Here is a 24626-nt window from a genome sequence, read left to right on the forward strand (position 1 = left end):
GTAGTTATTAAAAAAGACAATAAAATAATAATAAGACAATAATTATGAGAAAAAGCTGTTCATATCACTTATTATTACACATATGGGCAGTAAATAATACGTATAGAGGAATAATATAGGAACAGTTCTTGAAGAAAAAGGTACCTCCTTTTATTTGAAACGCTTTAGCTCAACACCGGAGATGATACTCATCCGGCTATTCTGCTCGAATTAATATAATATAAAAGAACAAAACCGTCTTTGCTTACTTAATTCTCTTTGATATGAGCTTAGTCTGTGTAATATTATGGTAGATCATTTAAAAGTGAATTAAAAAGGTTATTTCTGCGATACTTACGGAAAGTCCGTGAAATCAATTTTAAGTCAGAGTTGTAATTTATAATTTTCAATGTCTCGCGTCTGGGCTCGGTGTGATCTGCCATGCAGGGAATAACAACAATATTTTATATTGTAGATTGTAAATAATAATAAAAGTGGAGCTGATGTGAATAGAAAAAAATAATAATAAAAAGTTGGAGTAATATAAAGCCGAGCAGAGGATGGGAGAAAGAACATACGCTGAAGAAGAGGAACCTCTCAACCTTGGTCTCCTCCCGACGAGAATCCACGGCATTTAATCTGGGAGCAACATCATCATAGCATGGATCGTGTCTACACTATTATTAGAGCCAGAAGGCTGAGTTGTAACGCTACGCTACCGGTTTTTCTACGTTAGACTAACACAGCTTCACTAGTTTTTATTTTTTAATCTACTATATAATACTATAACTCAATTTATCTTTTTTTTTTTTTACTGTAAATTCGATTTAACTAAATTATAAAAGCTGCTTATCCTATCATCTTGGTCCTTGTCCCCGCATTTCTTCACCCCATTCTTCATCGTACCCAACCATTTTTTTATTTTATATTTCTATTCATGTACGATATTATTTATCTTTTTTTAAAAATTGATTGGTCAAAATTTTGATTAATTTATTTTTGGTACTGCTGAGTTTTGGGATAGAATTAATGGATGATTTGGATAATTAAGAAGAAATGAATAGATTTTTATTAAAGCTTAGTGTCGGATAATTTTACTGTATAGAATGGAAAAAAAAATGAAAAGGTATTAGATATTTTAATAGTTTTTTTGTTTTTGTAATTTGATTTTTTAAAAAATTTATTGATGAATTTTATTCATAAGTATTCGGATTGAGAAACTACATGGGAAATCCTGTATGCAAATTGAAGAAATTCCAATCAAATAATTCATATCGTGATTAATGGAGAAATCATTGGGATATTTTTTTTATTTCATTAATTATTGAAGTTTTTATGATAAAAAGTAGGTCTTGGTTGAAGTAAATATATTTATATTTAATTTGTTGATATCATTTTATCATTTTTAAAAATTAATAGATGATAAATGTTAGTTACAAATTAAAATATTAGTATTTATAATCCAATCACATTATATTTATAATAATATTGAAATAAAAAGAAACTTTTTGTTTTATTCAAAAAATAAATTAGTCTGAAGAAAATATTTTTAAAAAATTACATTCATATTTTTTTTATAATAAACAAATATCTTCTCACAGAAAAATCATTACAATAATTTCAAGATTTACATTCTTAAATATTTTAAAAATAATCTTATAAATAAATAAACCAATTAATTTATCAAGCCCAATACTTTCCCATTAGAAGAAAGTAGTAATTAATAACCCAAATTCCAACACTAAAACAATACAAATTTCCAATCACACTGCACACATAAATAAAAATGACATATATAGTTTCCTTTAAGCGTCATAAAATACTCTAATAAAAACATGATATGATAGTGAAACTAACAAACATCTATCAATTTTTTTGGTATTTTTATTACAACTCAATTATTATAAAAAATTATAATACTGAAGTTAGCATTCAGCTGTTAATTTTAAAAATTTTTTTAATAAATCAATTACAATAAAAAAATGCTTCTAATGTTCCGAAAAATTATTTTTAACAGATTGCATTTTTAATTTTATAAAATTTCTACATGTCAATTTTTTTTTATAATTTTTTTGTCATTTTTTTTTTCATAAAAAATATTTTAAATTATTAAATATCTGCTAAATTAAATGAAAATAAATTTAGTAGATATTTAATAATTTTTTTTTAACAAATAAATTGTGGCAAAAAAAATTGACATTTAGAAATTTTAAAAAACTACAAATGGAATTTTTTAAAAATAATTTTTTGGAAGAAATTTATTTGTTGAAGAAAATTAAAAAATTATCAAGTGACAGCTATCTTTAATGTCATCTAAATTAAATGACATAATTAAATATCATCTAATTTTATTATCATTCTGATTCGATTATAATAATAAAAAAAATCCAGCAAATCTTCTAATTCTTCTTATTCCCCATCTTCGGCTCTTAATGCTTATAAACCAGAAGTAAAGAAACTCCACCCAGAATACAAAACACAAAATACACACTGTACTATCTAGCGCGTTTCACCAGCCCCCTCTCTCGGAGCCCGAGTTCCGGCGAGGTTGCCCGAGCGCTCGCGTCGAGTGTTTCTCCCGCTATGCCGCAAAGCAAGCAGTCTCCAGTCTTACACGTCAAGCCGGTTCGTGCGGTCGCGTTTATTCTCACTTCACCTTAATTACTCTTCCTTTTCCAAAACACTTGAAACTAAAACAAACAAACTCAGTTGTTCCTCACTTCGCGAATGTTTAACATTAAACTCGTTAAAGCTTTTTAAAAAAATAATCCCGCAAATTTTTTAACCTAAAACTACTCTCTTGTTTTTACCAGATGAAACATTAACCGAAACAGTGGAGCGAGAGTGCAAGACACGCCGTCATAATATAATCACAGTGAGAACTTGTTAGTGGATTTTATAATTTTATTCAATAAAATAATTAAATTGAATAAAAATAAATATTTGTAAATATATACAAGTTGGAGCCGAAGTTGGATTCTACAACCCGTGGATTTAATTCCTGAAGACGACGGATACGAACGCAAGGTAAGAATCAATATAATATTCTCATCTATATAACACTCAGCACTTAGGTTTTTACATTTAACATCGACGGCCCGTGATCCATGTGTTAGTTCTGATTCTGGTTGCTCGTCTGTGTTGTATATGTAAGTTGTACCCGACTAGACATTTACTTTACTTGTATATGTATAAAATAATATACACAAACCCAAACACACCAACACACACACACACACACATTACATAGTCTTCTTGTGGATGAGAAGTTTACCCGCTGCTGGCACTAATACTAGCGCAATAGAGCGAGAGAGGGATCAAGAGGATCAAGAGTTGATGCGCATTCGCTGAAATCCGTCATCCATTTTCGCTCCAGCAATAATTTTTCGCCTTATCTGGAATTTTCGGTAAGAAGAAATAACTTTATGAAATAACTGGAATTATTTGGTATTAATTGTTGATAATTATCCCAACAGAGATCAGAGAAAAAATAAAAAAAATAAGAAATGATGATGATGGTGGTTGAATGCGGTTAATTTGTAAAATTAACTCCCGAGTTGAGTATGAGTCAGCTGCGTCACGTCGCAAGTTCAGCTGAGGATAGTAACTCTGCGTTAATTTTCTCGTACTCGAATGCGAGGACGCATTTTTCTCAAGTTCCAATTAAATTAAATGTGCAAACATTCGCGCACCGTTAGATGTACGACTACTGTGTGCTGTGTAGTAGTCTGTGGTCTGTAGACTGAACCAACTTGTGACTACTGACGTTGTTGATGTTGATGTTCCTGCTGCTGTTGCTGCTGCTGTTGTTGTTGTTGTTGTTGTTGTTGTTGTTGTTGTTGTTGTTGTTGTTGTTGTTGTTGTTGTTGTTGTTGTTGTTGTTGTTGTTGTTGTTGTTGTTGTTGTTGTTGTTGTTGTTATTGTGAGCTAAGCAACGTGATATCCAATGATATCGGGGCACGTGCCTGTACTTGTACTTGCTGGATGCTAGACTAACGTAATGTAACAGTCGCATGTGGATGTATATGTTGGATTGCATAACTCGCGATACGCCTAATGAGACACGTTAAGAGCCACCAGCATATACATTTTATTTGTGTTACCAGCAAATAATCTCACGAGTCCCACGTCCTTCGCAGATGGATCGGAAATGCCCGATCATTAGATCCAAAAGTTCGTTGACCTACCTCATGTTTCATGTTTGTTTTCATTCCTCCGTAAGGAAGATACGTAGTACTTGTTCCAGCTAGAAGGTGGGATCTTTGGACGTATTTTGGAGGCTTAATTTATTTTAATAATTGTAATTGGTTGGTCCATTCGATTGATTGGACTTTTACTTTGTTACTGACAGTCTGTCTATGTCCAAATTTGGATCCAAGTGATTCACATCTCCTTGTAATGGAGAGAGGATTCTCCAACTAGTCATCTGCTGACTAATCAATTGCTGAAAAATATTTTTAAAGATTCTTTTCTCTGGCGCCATCGCTATCTCGTTGTTATGTTACTCGAGTTTTAATATTTTTATTATGGAATTCGTATATGATTTAATAATAAAGTCTTGTTGAGATTTGGAGTTCAATATTTTCAAGTGGTTTGAGCTAAATTTAACTTTAATTTTTAAAAGTTAAATATTTTAAAAATATTTTGTCAAATTTTATTGAAATAAAATTTAATTTTAAATTAAAAAATCAAATCTCGAATTAATATTAAATTAAAATTAATTTTCTTCATTTAAATTACCATAAATTCTTTATTTAAACTCGAGTATATTTAAATATATCTTTTTTTTTATAATCAACAATGAGTTTATAGCATACTAGGGAATAAAATAATTTGGTCTGAAGGTTATATACATCCAATGAATTTTAATTACTTAATAGTAACAGTAATTAAAACAGGAGGATTTTCAATCAACTACACAAACTTTCATTTTCCCAACCAATTTTTCATCACAATGCATTAGCTCTGGCTGACAGCTGAGTGTGCCTGTAGATCTTATCAGACAATGATTTAATAAAATATTCAATGCTCAATAATAATGAAGATTCTCTTGGGTTTTCATGGAGTGCATGGCCTCGGTCATGGTACCGTTTAAAAACATTGCGTTCCTTATTATATATCAAGCATTAATATTGAGTAGCTTTACATACATATATATATATACATAAGGTGAACGAGCAACACTAGACCAGAATTGACACATGGAATTATTGTATTATCATTATTACTTCTTGCTCTTCAGAACTCTTACATTCTGCGGCCATATATGTGTATAATAAAGACAATTGAATGGTAATACCATCCGGTGGTAAAAGTACCGTTCAATTACTCCAAAAACAATTTAATAAGTACATTAAACCCATTTATATTATTTATACACATGTATAAAGATATTTATTATGGTTTTGCTTGGATGAAAACAAAAAATGCATTTATCGTTAATGCTGTATGTGTTACATTTAAATTATTTTCTTCAGTGGCTTGAGTATTAAAAACCGGTCATGTCTTCTTCATTGAATCGGATTATTCGAGCACGTGTATGTTTACGTCCGTCATTCTCGTGTGGGACCACTGAAAAACTCAATTTTACGACTTCCTTGCCAACCAGTACTTATTTTTCTGTCAAATTCATAAGACGGGATCATTATAACGACTGTACTATTATATTATGTACATTATTTATTTCCGTGAAAGAGGGTTACGACTAATGCTTTATAAATACATATATATCTATACATATTTTGGAGGGTGACTGCTCAAAAGAGCCGACCTTTTAGGCCATTACTGAACTTTTATTTTAATATAACATAAATCAATTATAAATACATTTTTAGGATTTTATTCTTTTCGATAAAATTAAAGTGAACTATTTTTTTATTTTTTTTTTTTTTTTAAGAAAAATTGTATCTACAATTTTATAAATAATTTATTTGTTGAAAAAAAATTTTTATATCAGCTTATTTTGGTATAAGATATTTTTCTTGAAACTTTTATGTTTATTCGGAATAATTTATAAAAATATATAACATGGATTAAAGTCCAAATAATTTTATTCTTTGGGATTGGCCATTCTATTTTTTAATTCGGACAAATATTGTAGACCAAAAATAAAATTCAATTAACATTTCAAAAGGAAATAATTTTAAGGTTTAATCTTGAATTTTGAGGATTATTGAAAATTATAAACATTCTAAGAAAAAATGTAAAATTAAATGTAAATCAGTTTTGATGAAGAAAAGAGAAGAATTACGTAAAGTGAAGAAAAAAATTTTTAATTAAATTTCTTAAAGGAAATTGACGCGATGTACGTGAGTGAAATGTAATACTCAATGTTTGACGGAAATTAAAATCACTTTAGTGATTATTTATGTGAAAAATGATACTCAAAATACACAAGTGTCTGATGAATTTATATTCATTAAATTGGAGTTAAAAATTTGAAAGTTTTTAGTAAAGATTAAGGATTGTCAAAATTTTTTTTATTTTAAAAGTTAGGTAGACAACTCGTCGTAAAAGATTTACCCCAGGTCCTCGAAATTTCTTGTCCTCGAGTTTTTGAAGTATCTATGGGACGTCACGAAGTAGAAGGAAATTTCAGTCAAGTACATGTGTGTATGAAAAAACCCGAGTATGACTACAGTGAAGGAGGAAGAGGCAAAGTACGTCGAAAAAATTGAAGAGGGAGCATAAAAGAATATAAAGTTGGGGAGTGCCGTTACAACAACGTCCTCGGTATACTTACAATTTTAGTACGTGGCGCGCACAATAAACCAAAAGGGATTATAAACAAGAGGGATGCAAGTCATATATATAAATATACATGTTTCCTCGTGTAGAGCATGGATGTGTCGTAAAAGCAAATATAGAGGGAACTGGTTTTATAAATTTTTCTTAAACCGTGAATCCTTACATTGCAAAAAAGGATGTTTACTGTAAATTGTAAATAATAATAATTAAAGCCTCGTTGAGTTTTATTGTGGGTGAATGTATCGAGGGTAATAATATTTTAGCAATCAGGAGTTTAATTATTGGTTAATATTTAAGACTAGAAATGTCAAGGATTTTGTTAGAGAAATTGAGAAATTTGCTTGTGAAAAGTATCGTAATTCTTAAACATTAATGACTAAAAAATTGTATGAAGAGTCATTAATGATTAAATTTATGTTGAAGATATAAAATTATATATTTGTAGTTTTAACAATATAATTACGTTTCATTTTTGGTAAAAAGTAGAAAAAAACAACTGTTTTATTTTACAATAAAAATTGCAACATTTTTTTTTGTAATGTTGAATTTTATTACAGAAACAATCGGATGTTTTTTTTTATTGATTCATTTGTATGTGAATACAATTTTTCACAAATTTAGCGTAAATTTTTTTCTGAAGGAAATTTTGAAAAAAGTTCAAATTTTAAAATCCAAATGATTCATTTCAAAAATTTTTTTTTATATCAGTGTATACTTTAATCTTAAAAATTTTTTTTTAATTAAATAATATATAAAAGTCATTAATCTTTATAAAATTGAGAAACAGAACATCAAGCAGTTCAAAGTACGAAATTTATGTTGCAAAAAATTTCGACGGCTATTATTACACTGGCATTTTTGAACTTTTGAACTCTAGATCAAAGAGCAATTATCAATAATGAATTATAAATTATTTATCCTTGAGTTAAATCTCAGGTTTATTAACCGAAGACTTACATAAACTATAAAAATGAAAAAAGAACAAAAAATAGTCTTCATTATTGGTGTTATTGACACAAAAATTACAATAATAAGCTTTCTTTAGTCATTTATGCAGAAATGAAAATTCCCGCGTCTATGTCAAGGATGCTCGATTCGTTATTTTACGTATAATTATAATTATAATATAATATAATTCCGCCGGATAATTAATAGCCGTTTTAATAAGCCCGATTGCAAGTAAAGGAAAATTTTTAAATCTGGGAAGCTTTCTAAATTGGTATTGATCTCGTCTCCTTAAGCGACTTGATGCAAGAGAAAAAGAAGAAGAAGAAAAATAAAAATGACTAAAACTAAAACCGAAGGCATAGTTACTCGAAGAGCGGCGTCACTTTCACCCCGATGTGCTCTGTACGGATCCCATCGTCTTTATTTTAGATTTTTAATTTATAACATGTACCAGAGACTAGAGCTAGCTGTGTAGTGCAGTAAAAGGTCCCCGTATAACAGCGACAAGGGAGATTTAGATTTATACATGCACATTGTATGGTATCGTATGGTGGATATTGCTGGCACTACATACGTATTAGTATATTTAGAACGGGTAGAGGTCTCGAGATACCTCCTAGTGAATCAGGCAAATGAGTCTTGGATCTCACGATCTAGATCACCCCCACACTCTCATCCAATCTAGCGAGAGTTTCATTACCATCGGTATCTCTACAAATAATCTAACAAGCTAAATCTCTCGTGACTCTATAAATATACTCAATATATGCTATTATTAATACTGTGCTATACAAATTCAATTTTATTTCTTCAATTTGTTTATGGATTGCTTTTTAATGGGATAATATTTTAAGGTAATGATACTGAAGTTATCAGATAACACAAAATTTTTTTAATTTTTAATGAATAATTTATCATAAAATATTTTTGAAATTCGTAAAGAGAAATTAAATAATAATTATCATTGCAACTTTTGGCAAGATTTTTTTCAATTAGTTTTTTAAATGAAACAAAAAAATATGATTAAAGACTTTTTTTTTTAATTATAATTATAATAATAATAATAATAGAAACTTTGATATTAATTATTATTATTAAATACCCTGATTAAAAAAATTCAATAATAATTTTTGGCCTTAAATTACCCTCAATTTTTCAATCAATACAAAAATTTCAATAACCAGCAACTAAAAATAAATTATTAAATTATTAGGACTTTAGAGAGTAAAACTAGTTTAAAAAAAAACATCTGTCGCTAAAAATCGTCACATGTCATATGTTCTTTACATTTTCCATCCCCAATACTAACAGCAACGCTCCATTCTAGTCACAGTCCAAAACTCTAATTAAACTCAAAACTCCCAACTCTAGTTATTTCTTATTATAGTAAAAAAACCATGATCTCGACCAGACAGTACCTCGATCTAATATTACACTCTTATCAAGACAATAATCGGAATTCCTTGTTTTATTTTTCTGGATGATAAATTCAAATAACTGTCTCACATTCCTTATCTAATTATATTTACTCATCAGCTTATCAGTTGTATTACAACTCTGCAGTTTCATATTTTACTTTATTATTTTTCATTTTTCATTGTTATTATTATTATTATTATTATTATTATTATTATTATTATTATTATTATTATTATTATTATTATTATTATCATAATCATCATTGCTGTCAAGTTACAAGCATAAAATATAATACAATATAATAAAATTTTTTGCTCAAGTCTTGAAGGCGATTCATGGACAACCTGAGTGAGAATGGCCGTGTAAATCGATAGGCGTGACGGGAGTTAGACACCGTAGAGTATACTCTAGAGTCGGTGAGGATATAGAGGGCGAACGTGAGAGTTTGCCAGCAAAGTTTCGAGTATCGAGTGTCCACTCTCAACTCACCCAGTAGAGGATCTTCTTTTTATTATCTTGCTCATTTATTTATTTATTTATTTATCATTTTACTTCTGGTAGTGATTCTATAGAGGTGGTACACACCTGTACATAGAACCAGAAGGAATACATATTTAAACATAATTACAACATAAAAAATATAAAATTAAATTATTTGAGTACAAAGTAAGAAGTACATAATTATATCAAATTTTAACAAATTAATATATATATATATTTTTTTTTTATTTGGACTTGGAACTTGAACGAATAATAGATCTGGAAGCATACACACTACAATTCTATTGTCCATAACAGTTGGCCGGGTTCAACTGTTGGCGTATATACAGTAATATACGATGCCGGAAGTTGGATCACAATGGAGACCATCATGCTCGGCTTCTGCCGTAGAATTGCACATTTTCGATTCCATTTATCTGTAGAATCTTGAAATAAATTCCATATGCTTCCCCCTATACGGCAGTACATTGCAGTGTGCTCCACATTCATTCATTTAAAATATCAAATGTACAACATACTATTTTTGGTCGGATGTAGGTGTTCCTTTTCCCTTCGGAAACGTGAATCATTGATACGGTGGATCATTGATCAGATGTTAAATTTTGTGTGAGTGTTTTTGGAGTTCCTGGAGGAAATATCTTTCATTTATTAAAAAAAAATCCTGAGGAATTGATAGATTCAAAGTGAATTAGATTTTTATTTAATGGTCAGAGGTTAGATGAAGATTAATGGATTGTGAGCTTGGAAAAAATTCGTCTTGATTTTATTCGGGTAAAAAAAAAAGCTTTACTAGAAAATTTCCTGCTGAGGGTGTTATTTTATGAATAAAATAAAAAAATTATTTTGGAGTTAAAATTTTTTTAATGATTTAAATTTTTAGAAAACTATTGTCAAGGTTTTTATTTTTGAAGAATTTGTAATTTTTTTTTTAATTGAATTGAAAATATCATTTTTGGATAAAATTTTAAGAAAACATTAATTTCACTTGCAATTTAATATTACATAAACTTAAACAACTTTTGAAAAATTGTCGATCAACAACCTTATTAAAATTTTTCCAGACAGTAAAGTAATAAACGGGTTAACTGATAACTCGATACAAAAATACAAGATACCTTTCGTAATAAATAACAGTGAGATTAATCAGAGATAAACAGGTTCATTAATCACTCTTGCATTATCACACACTTGTGTTAGTCATTGTTCATGCATGTCAGTCCATCTATAAACCGGCAGCTTTACCAGCGATCGTTACCATACGTCATCATGTCAAATTTGTATCCTGGTTAAATATATTTCCTTATCGACGACTCTGACAGCCGTTTCATTTCATTTTATTATTTTCATAGTTATATTCACTCTCTATCCTATCCTATATTTTTATACTCACTCTGGAATTTAGAGTGGACGAGGACAGCTCAGTACTTTTGATTTACAATATTAAGATTAAAGATTCAGAGAGTCTACTTCAATATAAACACAAGATTATTATAAATCCAAGTGACCGAGAAAGAGGGAGAGAGTAGGTCTATTTTAAGTAAGAGTAATACAAAATGATGATGATGATACGCCGGAGGCTCAAAACTCTGTCGTTGCTCTAAACTCTACACTACACGGCGAGTATGGCATAGAAAAGACCTATTTTACATTACATGTAATGCCAAGTAAAGTGAGATCGTGTGATACTTAACTTACTCTCAAAGTTTGTTACAAGTTACAGCGTTGTACTCCTTGAACGCGATAATCTGTTTGGGTTCAGGTTATTGGCTTTTGTTATTTGAATTTTAGCTTGTTACAACTTGACTAGACGTTTTTTTTTTTTTTCTTTTCTTTTTGTTACAACCTTTATATTACTTTGCTTCAATGACCCTCCTCCCAATTTAGCTGTCCAGCTCCGAGAATACATAACAGTTAAACTGGCTTGACTAGACAAACAATTAAATCTCAAGTGCTCACCACTTTACTCCAACTGTGTTTTCATTGTTAAAAATGGTCTCTGACCTGTCGAGAAGACCCTCACTAATATAAGGCAATAAGGCAAAGCACCTGTAACAAGAATTTGCTGGAAAACTTTAAATTACAACCAAAATTTTTGAGTCTACCTAAGTTGTCAAATTTTACTGTCTTTTATATTTTTGTAAAAAAAAAAAATACTGAAAGTTGGTTGTAAATTTTTATTGCAAGAATTTTTTTTTTATAACTAACGTGATTTACTACGTGATTATTGTTATTACTATTATCGTGTTTTTGAATAATAATAATAATAATAATAATAATAATAATAATAATCTTAGTCTGAAATAATATTTTTCTTCTTAATAAAATCGTGAAATTTAAATTTTCTTTATAAATTTAACTTTATTAGCGTACTGATATTTATTTTCCTAAAATTCTTAGCTCACATGTATACTTTGCAAATTTTTTCAAACACTGATTATTTACACAGCTTTTCGATGATTGATACCAGTTACAATTGGGTCAATATTATTTTTCAAGTCAAAAATTATAAATTAAAATACCCAATGAAATATTGCTTTTTCAATAGAAATTTCAATTAACATCACCAGACTTTTTTTTTTTTTACAATAAAATGGATAAAATATCGCGAGATGTGTGGGCTATAAATACCGAAAAACTGCAAACACCCACCTATATCATACATTCATATGTGCTGAAACCCAAAAAAAAAAAATTATTAGTAAAACATTATTTTTCCATCGATTTCCACGTGTATAAACACCAAGGCTGTGCTCATATGAGGAGGTCGTTGACTTGCTCCGATCCGAGGACTCTGCAAAAACACACACGCGATGCTGCTAGCACGAGTCGCACCTGCGCGATGGATTCTTCTCCTTAAAAAATTATTATTCGCATCTTCAACTATTATTATTCCGAGGAAGATTTTTCTTGATTAAATTATTTAAAGTTTTTTATTTAATTAAATTATTAATTTATTTATGATTTAAATGACTCGTGATTCGCGAGTGGGAGCCGGAGCAGTCAAAATAAAAAAAAATGAAAGAAAAAGAATGTAAAGTAAGCGAATGGGTGACTGAGTTTGGTGGATATCCGCATTATGTAAGAGACCATGGAACTGGGATAGGATCGAGAACACACCACGCGTGTTTGGCATACGAGTGTTCTCTCTCTTGGGTCGGCGAACACGTAACAAACGCGCTTCTATATTACATACTCCATGCTGCAAATAAAAATAAAATACACCCATGCCAAGTTGAGAGAGAATAGTGTAGAGTATATAGGAGGTACGCGCCCCGATGCTGCTGTCCTCGTTGCGTAATTGCGAGCCTGCCAGGTTAACTTATTTTCCAATTTCAATTCCATTTTCATTTGCACCTTCACTTAGTATGGGACCCAGTACGAGGTGAGCTGTTCTCTCAGCGTTATAAGAATAATTTATCACTTTGGCTCTTTCTTATTCTCATGTGTTCTCTATAATATGTAATATGTTATATGCAACATAACTTGCCACGACTTCAGGGGTATTTACATAATTAATTTTTAATTTTACTCATGCAGACTTTATTTATTCACCTTCCGAAATTCCGTTACACGTAATAAGGTAGTTACGTTACTGGAAAATCAAAAATTCAAGTTGAATTATTGTATTAAAGAAATTGTTATGGAAAATTGAGCTCCAAAAATTTGAAATTAAATTCTAGATTAAATATCAGAGGTATAGAAAAATCATAAGAAATCTTTTTTGTAGAAAATTTAATTTCCTACAAAAAAGATCCTTATCATCGTCTTATCTTTAATCCTTCATCTAGAATTTCAATTTTAAACTTAGATGGATATAATTTTTTCAACTACTTATTTTTTGATTAGTTTAAAAGTGGATTTTCTAGAATAAATATTGGAGATACGAAAAAATAAGAAGAGACTTGGTTTGTAGAAAATTGAATTCTCTATGAAAAAAATTTTATCAGTTTTTCGTATCTTCAATATTTTAATCAGAATTTAATTTTCAAACTTTAAACTACAACTTTTTCTGGTTAGTTTAAATTTACCCTATGAGTAATTGTTTTTTTTTTAAATAATTTATTTAATTTATTAAGAAAAAAAATATGAAATCTTGTTATTTACTTCAGCGTGAATTGAAAAAGTTATTACATGTTTACATTAGAGAAATACAAAGCTCATAATAATGAATTGGGAGAATAACGTGGATATCTAAAATGCAGGCAAGCAACGGAGGGCAGCGCACCGAGACGCCCGAGAGTCCTCACCGTTATGTAATTCCGCTAAATTGTCGAGGTAGTCAGTCACTAAAACAAAAATAATATAAATTCTTTTCTTATCTCTTTATTATTATTTTAAAGACAAGTTAGAGTTATTCAGCCGAAACTTATTACCAGACAATGTGAAAGAGTTGGAGCAAAAAACCAGTAGGCTTTATCATTTTAGAACAAGTCTGTTGGCTGTATTGTGTCTAGTTTTATACAATATATATGTATATAATATTGTATCTTACATTTAAGACTTAAAAGTTGCTGAATGTAACTTTAATCGGGCGAAAAAAGTCCGCGGATACACTTTGAGTCGTAAACTTTTATTTAGAGTTGCAATAAAAGTAGTAGAGCTATAAGTTTTAAAAAAGTATATTACTTTTATTGGAACCTGCAATTAGTCTTATCGCTTAAATTAACTGAATCATTAAAATATTTCATTTTACCTAAGACTTTTGGTATCACGTGAATCATGCTTTATATTTATCCATTGAATCATGAAGCATAGTAATCATCAATTCATTTTTATTCGTCATTTAAGCTCTTACTTTTTTCTATTCTACTGCTATTATATCTAGTTTGTTTTTTTCTGTTTAATTTACCGAACAATTAAACGCAATAAGTTTTAATTCTATTACTCATCGACTTTATTCTAAAAATAATTTCAATTTTTTTTTATTTGAAACATCTGTACTTATATAATTGAAGTTATGAGGAATGGCATACTTTTTTTTGTAATAAAATATTTGTAGCGAATTTATTTATTTTAGATAAATTGAGTACACATTATTTTATTTGTTTTTATAAATAATTATCAATAAGTTTGGAATTTTTGTAAAATATTTAAAGTTTTTGTTTTAAAAAAATACTTTATTTTTTTTTTAAATATAATTAAATTTCTGACAAAAATATTGAAAATATGAAAAAATGATTGGAGACTTTTTTTATAGGAAATTAAACCCTCCACAAAAAAGTGTCATGATTTTTTCGTATCTTCAATACTCCATCCAGATATTAACTTTTAAAGTTATCAAATACTGAGTCGTTTAAGAAACTATATCCATCTTATTAAGATGCCAGTTAATTTAAGTTTCAAATTTATCAATCCTAAAATTTTAAATCAAAAAATTTTTTAAAACCAAACAACAACAATTTCTTAAAAACACGACTGTGACTTCAGAATTACAATCTATAAAAAATGCTGACGTAAAATTCAAGGAATAAAATACCAAAAAACCTCAATTAAAATTAATGGCTCCAAAGTTATAGTTATCGCCTTTAAAATTGAAGTAATTTAAAATCGAGCTAAAAAACTTCACTTATCTGAAAAAATACTATAAATCTTATCAAAATATATCCCCATTCACCGGATATCAACTGATTTAATCTAAAATTGAAACTTAAAAAAATTTTAAGACTCCATTCGAATTTTATTTCTTGACTTTATTATTCAAGTAATAATTAGTCAAGTGTGAAAATGTCATAAGAAAATTTAATAAGCCATAAAATTGATTTTATTTTTCTACTTACACATACTACATATATACATCCTTATTAGTTTATCTATAACAGAAAATGACTTTCTTCAATCTGATACTTTCAGATCTAAACTCATAGTTTGAAAGTTTAAAATAAAAATAATAAAATAAATGTAAAATGTAATTGATGGGTAGCGAAGCGAAATGCCGGTATCGAATGATTAAAATAAAACTAAAGTGAAGTACAAATATACAATATATAATATATATAATACGGCAAATAAATCGGGTATTGATTATTGAATATGATAATTGATACACATAATACAAAAGGTGTGTTGATGAAAACTTTCTTGCATACCCAGTTCCCACGATACCTCACTAAGGATGAACGTCGTAATAACAACCTGGTGTTTATTCAGATGCTCGCATGTGCGAGTAGGCTGCAAGAGGACGAGGTAGATATATGCTACACACAGTGAATAGTTCACAGTACACAGTAGTAACAGAGTAGTTATACATAGAGTATGTAATAGTATTATATATAGCAGAGAAGAAAGCAACCGTGTAAAGCAAAAGGCATCTGCAGTTCAGAGAGCCACTCCCTTAGATGAAGACGAGAGTGAGGTCGTTCCTTGCTCCTTGGCCCCTTTATTAAATAATAATTCTATTCCACCCGTTTCACTCTATCCACTCCACTTATTATTAACCACGTACTTTTCTTGCTGCTTCCGAGTTCTCCATTCTCGGCCTTGATGTCAAGTATCACAGTGACTCTTTATTTTTACTTTTGTTCCCTCTGTGGGAACAAATTTCCAAACAATGACTGTTATTTTTTTCGTGTAGGAAGATAACACGGTAGCTTGGAGTTTGTACAAAATATCGCGATAAAACAGAGCGAATCCCGGTTAAGTAATACCCAGATAGTCGGAATATAGTATGAAGTATGTACCAGCCAGTGGAATACTGCCAGATACAGATACAGATGAGAGTACACCTCTGGTTGTTGACGTCCTGACTATATTTAACAGGAGAAACGACCGATAGAATATGCAATCGATCGGTGCCAAGTGCCACTTTTAAGCTGGTTGTCTCAAACCTAATTGTAATCCAAGTATATTCATCTGCTGTGAAGTCTTCAGTTACGCTGATTGAAAAATTAACTTGGCTTAATTCAACACAAATAATCCAACCATGAACATTTTAATTAAAATAAAAAAAAAATTATATTTTTCTCTTTATTAATTATATTTATTGTCGCTCCGTAGCGAAATTTTGGAAATAATGAATAAATTTTAAAATTTAAACAAGCAATAGTACCCGCTAGTAAGCTCAAAAATTAAATCAGTCTTGTGTCATCTTACCGAACAATGTCAATGCAAAATACAGCGTTAATCTTTACCTTTAATTACATTTATTAGCTGTTGTTTGACGGTACAGTAACGTGAGTTAGGACTCGGAATCTTGTGGCCTAGAAAAACAGTTATGCTCGATTGTGTTCAGTTGTTACTTTACTGAAAGACAGTTTATTGTTAAGCTATAATTTATCGGAGTAGAGTAGTACCGCTTTTATTTTATTTTATTATTATTAGTATCGAGTCAGCTTCATCTCAATGGAATTCGTGTCTCTGTTGTCAGATTAATTCGCAACATATGTATTTCTATTTGTATTTATATTTATATTTAGTTTTATTATAATTTAAACTTATGTGTAAATATATATGTAACACCTGAGGTGAAAGGTGTGTATGGCATAATAATTCTGATGACGCGACAGCCTTTGGAATTTGCAATACCACCGCAGTTTAGTTTTCAGAAATGCCACATACCTTTCCACTTTGGATTTTATTCATTTTATTCCACAAGGACGTACGAACAGTTCAACCATAAATATATCATTTTATTTATTTATTACCATGTAATAATAATGATAATAATAAGAACTGTAATAGTTTAATTACTATAAAAAAAAAAAATTAAGAAAAAAAATTCTACATCCAGAAATTAAAAATTTTTTTAAATATTTTTTTTATTATTATTGATTTGTTATAAAAATACAAAAAATTGTCACATATTGCTAACTCAACATTATTATTATTATTATTATCATTATTGAAAAAAAAAGCAAATAAAAATAAATTAGTTGCATTAATTAATTGCTGCGGTTGCATTTAAACATCATTGCAGCCAAATCAATAATAATAAATAAATAAATAATAATCATCAGTGTTTTAAAATTATTATTATTATTATTATTATTATTATCATTATTATTAAAAAATGTGAATTTAAAAGTAATAGTGATAATAATAAAATATTAACTGAATTAAATAATAAAAAAATAGATGTTGATAGTCCCCTTCGCTCCATGTTGGTGAGTAGATTGGTACATCGTAGGCGTTGGAGATAAGAGAATGTCTTAGGAGTACAATCGTGAACTATTCTTATAATATAAATACATATACATTATATTACGTAGTATAAGGTATAAGGTATAGTCATCTAAAAGCTTCAATACTTACAATACTTACAAGACGAAAAATAATTTAATGGTCCTTAAAGTACCTGCATTAAAAGACTCCAGATTGTTGTTATTTTACGGATAAACATATTTATTTCACGACTTTCAATGAGCTTAAATGGTAATAAATTTACCGGATTTTTTCGCAATTTACTTTACTTCCAGTGAATACATATATTTATAAATATATTTTTAGTCTAAGAATAAATACTTGTGTAATAATTGTATTTCATTTAAAGTTTTGAAGGATTAAAGTTAAACAAATAATAATGAACTTTTTTATTTTTTTTTATTTTAGGTGAGTACTTTGGGTGAAAAGAGTAGAGTAGAGCAGGGGAGAGTGGTCTGATCGCGGTTTCGAGGATTCTCCTCATCCTCATCCATGTCCATGGCATGTCGGTAATGTTGTAAAATAAGGAAACCTGGCCCCGTTCCGCTGGCTTCGACACGCGATATCTCGGTTCCTTTCAAGTCGTCAATACAAGTTATATTAACACTAACACCGGATAATATGAGGAAAGGACACCTGGCACTGCCACTACACGAGGAATAAACTAACGGAGAGCCGCTAAGGTAATTAATGGACACTTGTTTCCTCGGTTACGCCCTTAAGATTTTCGCGGTCCTAACCGTAACTACTAAACCCGTTGTTTTTTTGTTTTTTTTTTTTTTTTTTCTTTTAATCGATATCGGTACAGAAAATCTGAAAGATTTTTCAATGTTAGAAAATAATTTTTTTTATAGAAAAAAATCTAGTCTATTAATTAATTAATAAAAAATTAAACGCAATAAGTTGAGGTAATAGCGGTTGTTTGAATTCTATATATTACTCATCGATTTTATTCTAAAAATAATTTCATTTTTTTTTTTTTTTTTTTTTTTTTTATTTGAAACATCTGTACTTATATAATTAAAGTTGTGAGGAATGGCATACTTTTTTTTCGTAATGAAATATTTGTAGCGAATTTATTTATTTTAGATAAATTGAGTACACATTTTTTTTATTTTTAATTGTCGGTAAATTTGGAATTTTTAGTGAAATATTTTAAATTTAAGCATAACTCGAAATTTACTTCATTTTTTATTAAAATTTAATTTTTTGGAGTATATTAGACATACGGAAAAGTGATATAAAATTATTTTGGTAGAGAATTTAATTTTCCACAAAAATGATTTCTTATAATTCTTTATATTTATCAATATTTTACTCATAAATTAATTTGCAAACTCATCAAACAACAAATCGTTTGAGAAAATTTATTTATCCAAGTCAAAATTTATGAAAATTTTTTTTTATTCTTAATTTTAATATTCTCAAAATTGAAAAATAAAAAATAAAAAAAAAAATTTTCTATCAATAATAATAAAGTGTAACACCTATGTATCTATAAATACAGAGCTACAGAACAACTGTGCTTCTAAGTGCATAAATATCGCATCGTACTGGCGCTAAAAATACAAATTTACCGGCAGTTTCGTGTATTAATAACTCACACACACACGTAGTGCATAACCCGGACACCAATTACCGATGGCAGTCCTCGGTCGCGGGCGTTAATTGAGACGGAATCCTAAGCGCTTTTAATAATAATCAAATTAATAATGATAATCATAATACTACTACTAATAATAATAATAATAATAATGATAATAAAAAACATAAGCTGTATCATGGTGAGTCGGCGCTCTCAAGTCGAAGCTAATTATATACACTAACGAATGGAAATCAGAGTCCCGATGCGTCGTGTAGCGGATAGCCTCATTTTCAATGGTATTCTCCAAAGCATCGGTTGAATTTCTCGAGCTGTCCTGTACCTCGGATAATCTCCGTAGATCTACTCGGGAGATCTCTAGAGAATCAAAAGTCATAAAAATATAAATAAAACTACTTTTACTAAGCGTATTAACAGGGGATCTTCTTGATAGTTGTTATAAAAAAAAATTACCTGCTGGTTCAAGAAAAATGTTATTCTTGCTTTATAATAATCTATTAAAATTGATTCAAGAAATTTTCGAGTTGAATCAAAAAATTAAGCCGAAAATTTTTCATATGAATTTTATTTGGTTGTTTTTAAACAAGATTCGCTCCTAAGACTTTTTGTTGGTTGAAGAATTTTAATAAATAACAATTTAAGAGAAAAATTTTTTAATTTAAAATTAAATTTTTCTGTTCAATAATTAAATATTTTTTCTTCAGTACAGTTGAGATCTTTATAAATAAATTCGTATAGAACCAAAAAATTAAAGTTTTTAAAAAATACCAAAGTTACTTTCAATTTTTAATAATTTTTGAAAGTTGAAGAATTTTATTGTTTCTATTGAAGATAATATTCTGACTATACGAATATTCAACCTTCTTCTGGGTTCTGAATTCAGTAACTGCCAGGTTCCCGAATTCTTGGGCATCTCGAGATACTCGTAAATAGTACGATGTTTTGCTTGGATAAAAAAAAAAAAAAAAAAAAAAAAAAAAAAAATTCTAAAAGAAGCAAAAGAAAAAGAAGAGGCTGGTTCTATGGAAGATGGAAGGTATAAGGTAGAAAGTGGAAGGTATTCAAGCTTCCCTGATCTTCCCCCGAGGATCCGGCGAGCCGGACCGGTCTCTTCAGCCCTCCGAATGGAAGGATAGTAAAGCAGAAGAATATACAGTTGAGTCTGCTGCTATACGTGAAATCACCTGCCTCTTGCTTAGGTAAAGTAAATTCTTATATATACTGCACAAATCTGTCGGCGGATTTGTGTGAATGTGTACTATGTAATACAAATGTATTGAAGAGAGAAGAGAGCAGAGTATGTAAGACGCTCTCTCGGACCCTAACAAGCCGTGGGAATAAAGAGCGGTGGGATAACGATCAACTGCAATGAGAGGCTGAGGCATTAGTAAGGGTGCAGCAACAGCAAACAGCAACAACCGATTCCTGGTTGGTGGCTTAGCTTCCAATTTACATTCGCAGACGCCCCTTACGTAATTTACCGCGTACGCGCAATTATCACGTTCTATTCTCCAGACTCAACTGGAAACTCCAATGTTGAGACGTTCACTCTTATCTTGTCTGCTGAAAGTTTAGTTCAGCGCTTAAATAACGGAAAAATTCTTTAGGAATGGATTGACGGGACAGGTACAGCACAGACTAACTCTCCCAATCACTAACACGATCGTTGATCGTCCATTATAATCATCAAACATCATAGATCCTATTTTTTGCGTTACGGTTAGATCATTTTTATTTTTTTGATCATTCGATATTTGATCAGAACACTGTAAAATATTTGCACAGGTTGGCTAGTAATATATATATATATAATAAATTAATAAATAATATATATAATAGAATTGATGTGTAATGGATTACTGTAATCAGTGTGGTGATCTCTGATGTTTGATGTATTTATTATCTGACGCATGGCAGCTCAAATCTCACTTACCCAGTGTATGGTTGCATAGTGCAGGTTACAGCAGAATCCAGGATTAAATATTGTTATTATTATTATTATTATTATTATTATTATTATTATTATTTATGGTATATTGGGCTGGTTGTGAAAGCAGATTTCGTGGTGACGCAACAAAGGTGCTCAGACGGAATCGGAACATAACGCTGCAGGTTGTACTGGCTTGTAGAGGTAGAGGGTAAGGTTGAATAGGAGTAAAGAGTAAGGAGTAAGGAGTACTACAGTACTACAGTACTGAGTAATGAGAGAGTACCCGGTAGAAGTGAGGAGTACTGAGTTGAGTGTTCACGACCATACCCATCACAACCAGCCGTCTCTCCGTCTCCTCTCGACTCTCATTTCAACACGATAAAACTTTCACCGGCTTCAACACCGTGTACTTGTTGTCTCTACTACCTGTGTGCATTTATTCATGCTAACGCGACCACCACTTATTATTATTGCATTCATCAACAACTCTGATCTATTTTTTTTTTTATTGTTTAACTATTTTTTAATGTTATTACTTTCGAGAAATTTTATGGTGATAACTTTATTATTATTATTATTATTATTATTATTATTATTATTATTATTATATTTTTAAAATGAATAAAAGAAATTTTCTTCTGAACTTCTGATTTTCTAAAAAAAAAAATTTTTTTTTTATAGCGATCGTTGAAAAAAAAATGAAACATTAAAGTCAAAGTACATTTTTCATTTGAAGTAATTTCCTTGATTTGATTTACTATGCAGTTATAATAATAATAATTGTTATTATAAATAATTTTGATTATCATATTAAGCATTGTTCGTTAAACATGAACTATATGCTTGAACTTTCATATCAATCAAAAATAATTAAGACAATAAAGATATTAAAAGTTTTATTGCTTGACCTGAGACCTTGATTTATTTATCTTAATAAACTTCTTCATTATTGAATTTATTATTTAATTTGATAAAAAATAATCTTTTAAAATGAAAACAAGGAAGAAATTTCGTCTTTTGTCTTGGTCATTTATTTAAAATTGCCAGCCCAGCATTTATTTATTTATGAGTCAAATAATAATAATAATAATAATAATAATAATAATAATAATAATAAATGAATAATGTTAAACAAATTAATCGCCGTCCTTACAAGCGAAAAGGCCACTTGGAAAATTAATAAATTACAAACGCAAGCTCATGCTCAGTACCGTATTTAAATTAAAAATTGCGCAAGTTAAGTAATAATTTTATTAACGTTAAATGTTATTTACGGTTTTATTAAGTAATAATTATTAACCGATAACTACAATCCTTTCCACGTAAGAGCCTGCTCCGTATTAGTGTAAATATGTGTGCCGCTCTGGGACAAAAAATACTAAATTACAGATTATGAGTTGTAAAAAGCAGCGAAATACCTTTACTTACTGTACCTCGACTCGAGTATTTATGATTGAGAAGTAAGAACTGAGAAGCAGGAACAGGAGCTGGAGTAGAAGCAGCAAATACAGTCTCAAAACGTCAACGAGACACGGTGATTGTTGTGCTGCCCGTAATAACTCTAACGGTCTCAACTGAGTACTATTACTATTACTATTACTATTATATATACTACATAGTACACCAGTACTGAGTTAACTTCCAGGAAAAGCTCTTTGAAGAAGTCACTTCTCTTCTTTCCTCAAGGAAGAAACTATCTCGCGACTTATATTTAATGTAACGTTCAATCGTCGCGTTTGCGTTTATCATCTTTATTGCCTGCAATAATAATAACTAATAATAATGATGATAATAACAATAATAATGAAACAACAATAAGTAGCTCGACTAGGATTATTATAATCAACAAAATAAATTTTTTTTTTAATTTATCAAAGATTTTAATTTTTACAATTTTTAAAGTTTTATTTTTTAAATCAAATTAAAAAAAAAAAAAAAACAACTTCGAAATTTTTTTTGTAATTCTGAATAATAACAATAATAATAATAATAATAATAATAATAGTACCGTAATTTGAAAACTTTAGTTCATTGGGTATAAAACGGGACTTCGAATCGCACACTATTTTCTTCTTCCTCTTCTTGTTCTTCTTCGTCTTCATCTTCATCGTCTTGAAGATCTTCCACTTAGTATTCGGTAGAATGATCTGATTTTCTTCATTACACAGATTGAACTCGGATAGATATAGATATAAAATAAATATATATCAAACTTGATATCACAAATACCAATTGAATCCGTCTGCAGATCATAAGTAAGCGGATCGCCGATAAATAAAAATAAAAAAAAATGGTTAATCGCCTGGGGTGACGTTAAATCTTCAATCGCCGATATGTGTCATTATCATTTTAGTCTCCAGGGGATCATTATGCCCGGGTTCGTTAAAACTTTAGCGGGTGAGTTAAAACTTAACTTCAATGCCGTAATACTTGTCATCGGGATATTTACTACTACTTTACTTTATTATACAGTAAATATTATTTTTCCTATAAAGGGAATAACGACAGACATCAGACGTGTTTGTTACGTCAAGTAAGTAGTATCGTTCTCTGTCAATGTGTGTTACTTTATACTATATTGTATTACTGTATTTACTGTACCGAGGTGAGTCAATTCTGACTCGCTCAAGACCACGACAGAGTAAGACAATTCCCGCGTAAACCATTCCATTGCGACATTGTTATTTTTTGTGTCCTCGACACCAAAATTTTTCGAGTTGGTTTACTTACTGACTGGTACTAATTATCAATTATTTTAGAGTTATTACTGCGAATTTTTTGATAATTCATTTTTGAGAATCTTTTAATTGTTCAAAATTGTTTCTTGCATTTTTCTGTGATGACATAAATTGAAAAAATTTTTAGTCATAACTTTCTCAGAATAATTTGACATTTAAAAAAATTTTCATTTATTTAAAAATAAAAAAAAAATTTTACTTAATGATTCGAAAATTTTTCTTCTACTTTTAGAATTTTTTAAAAATTTATTTGGTATAAAAATTCCCAATAATGTTACATTGATATTCGTATAATTTTTCTAACCAAAATAAATTTCTCACATCCCATATGACAGCCACAAAATAAAAATTTGTAGTTTCAAATTTTTATTTTTATAAAAAATTTCACTTGAGTTTTATTGAAAATTTTCAATTATTCCAATCTATCTTGCAAAAGATCAAAACAAATAAATTCCAACTTTTCGCTACTGTTTACAGTTATTTATTTCTTTAATTACAAATACAATTACAATAATTTATGCAATACTTTATCATAGCAAAATAATCTTGTTCTGTCGATCTCATTACCGATACATATTTATATTACTTTTATCTACTGAGATTGAGATACTGTGTATTCGTAATA

General features: G+C 29.3%; 1 protein-coding gene across 3 annotated transcripts in view; it reads left to right on the forward strand.

Annotated features, from left to right (window-relative positions):
* Positions 1 to 2573: 2573 nt before the first annotated feature.
* Positions 2574 to 24626, forward strand: part of Smash (smallish) — a 69067-nt gene continuing 47014 nt past the window's right edge. Inside the window, exons 1-2 of one of the 3 annotated variants that reach the window (XM_074239204.1) lie at positions 2574 to 3006; positions 18139 to 18413. The gene's annotated coding sequence lies outside the window, so the exon portion shown is untranslated. Of the gene's footprint in view, positions 3007 to 18138; positions 18414 to 24626 lie in introns of those variants that run through there. The other 2 variants (XM_074239203.1, XM_074239206.1) reach the window with 2 other exon arrangements.

This window comes from Cotesia typhae, unplaced genomic scaffold, assembly GCF_013202065.1.
Source record: "Cotesia typhae breed Kobodo isofemale line unplaced genomic scaffold, CoteBio_Ctyphae contig_23, whole genome shotgun sequence".
In the NCBI taxonomy this organism is placed as follows: Eukaryota; Metazoa; Arthropoda; class Insecta; order Hymenoptera; family Braconidae; genus Cotesia; species Cotesia typhae.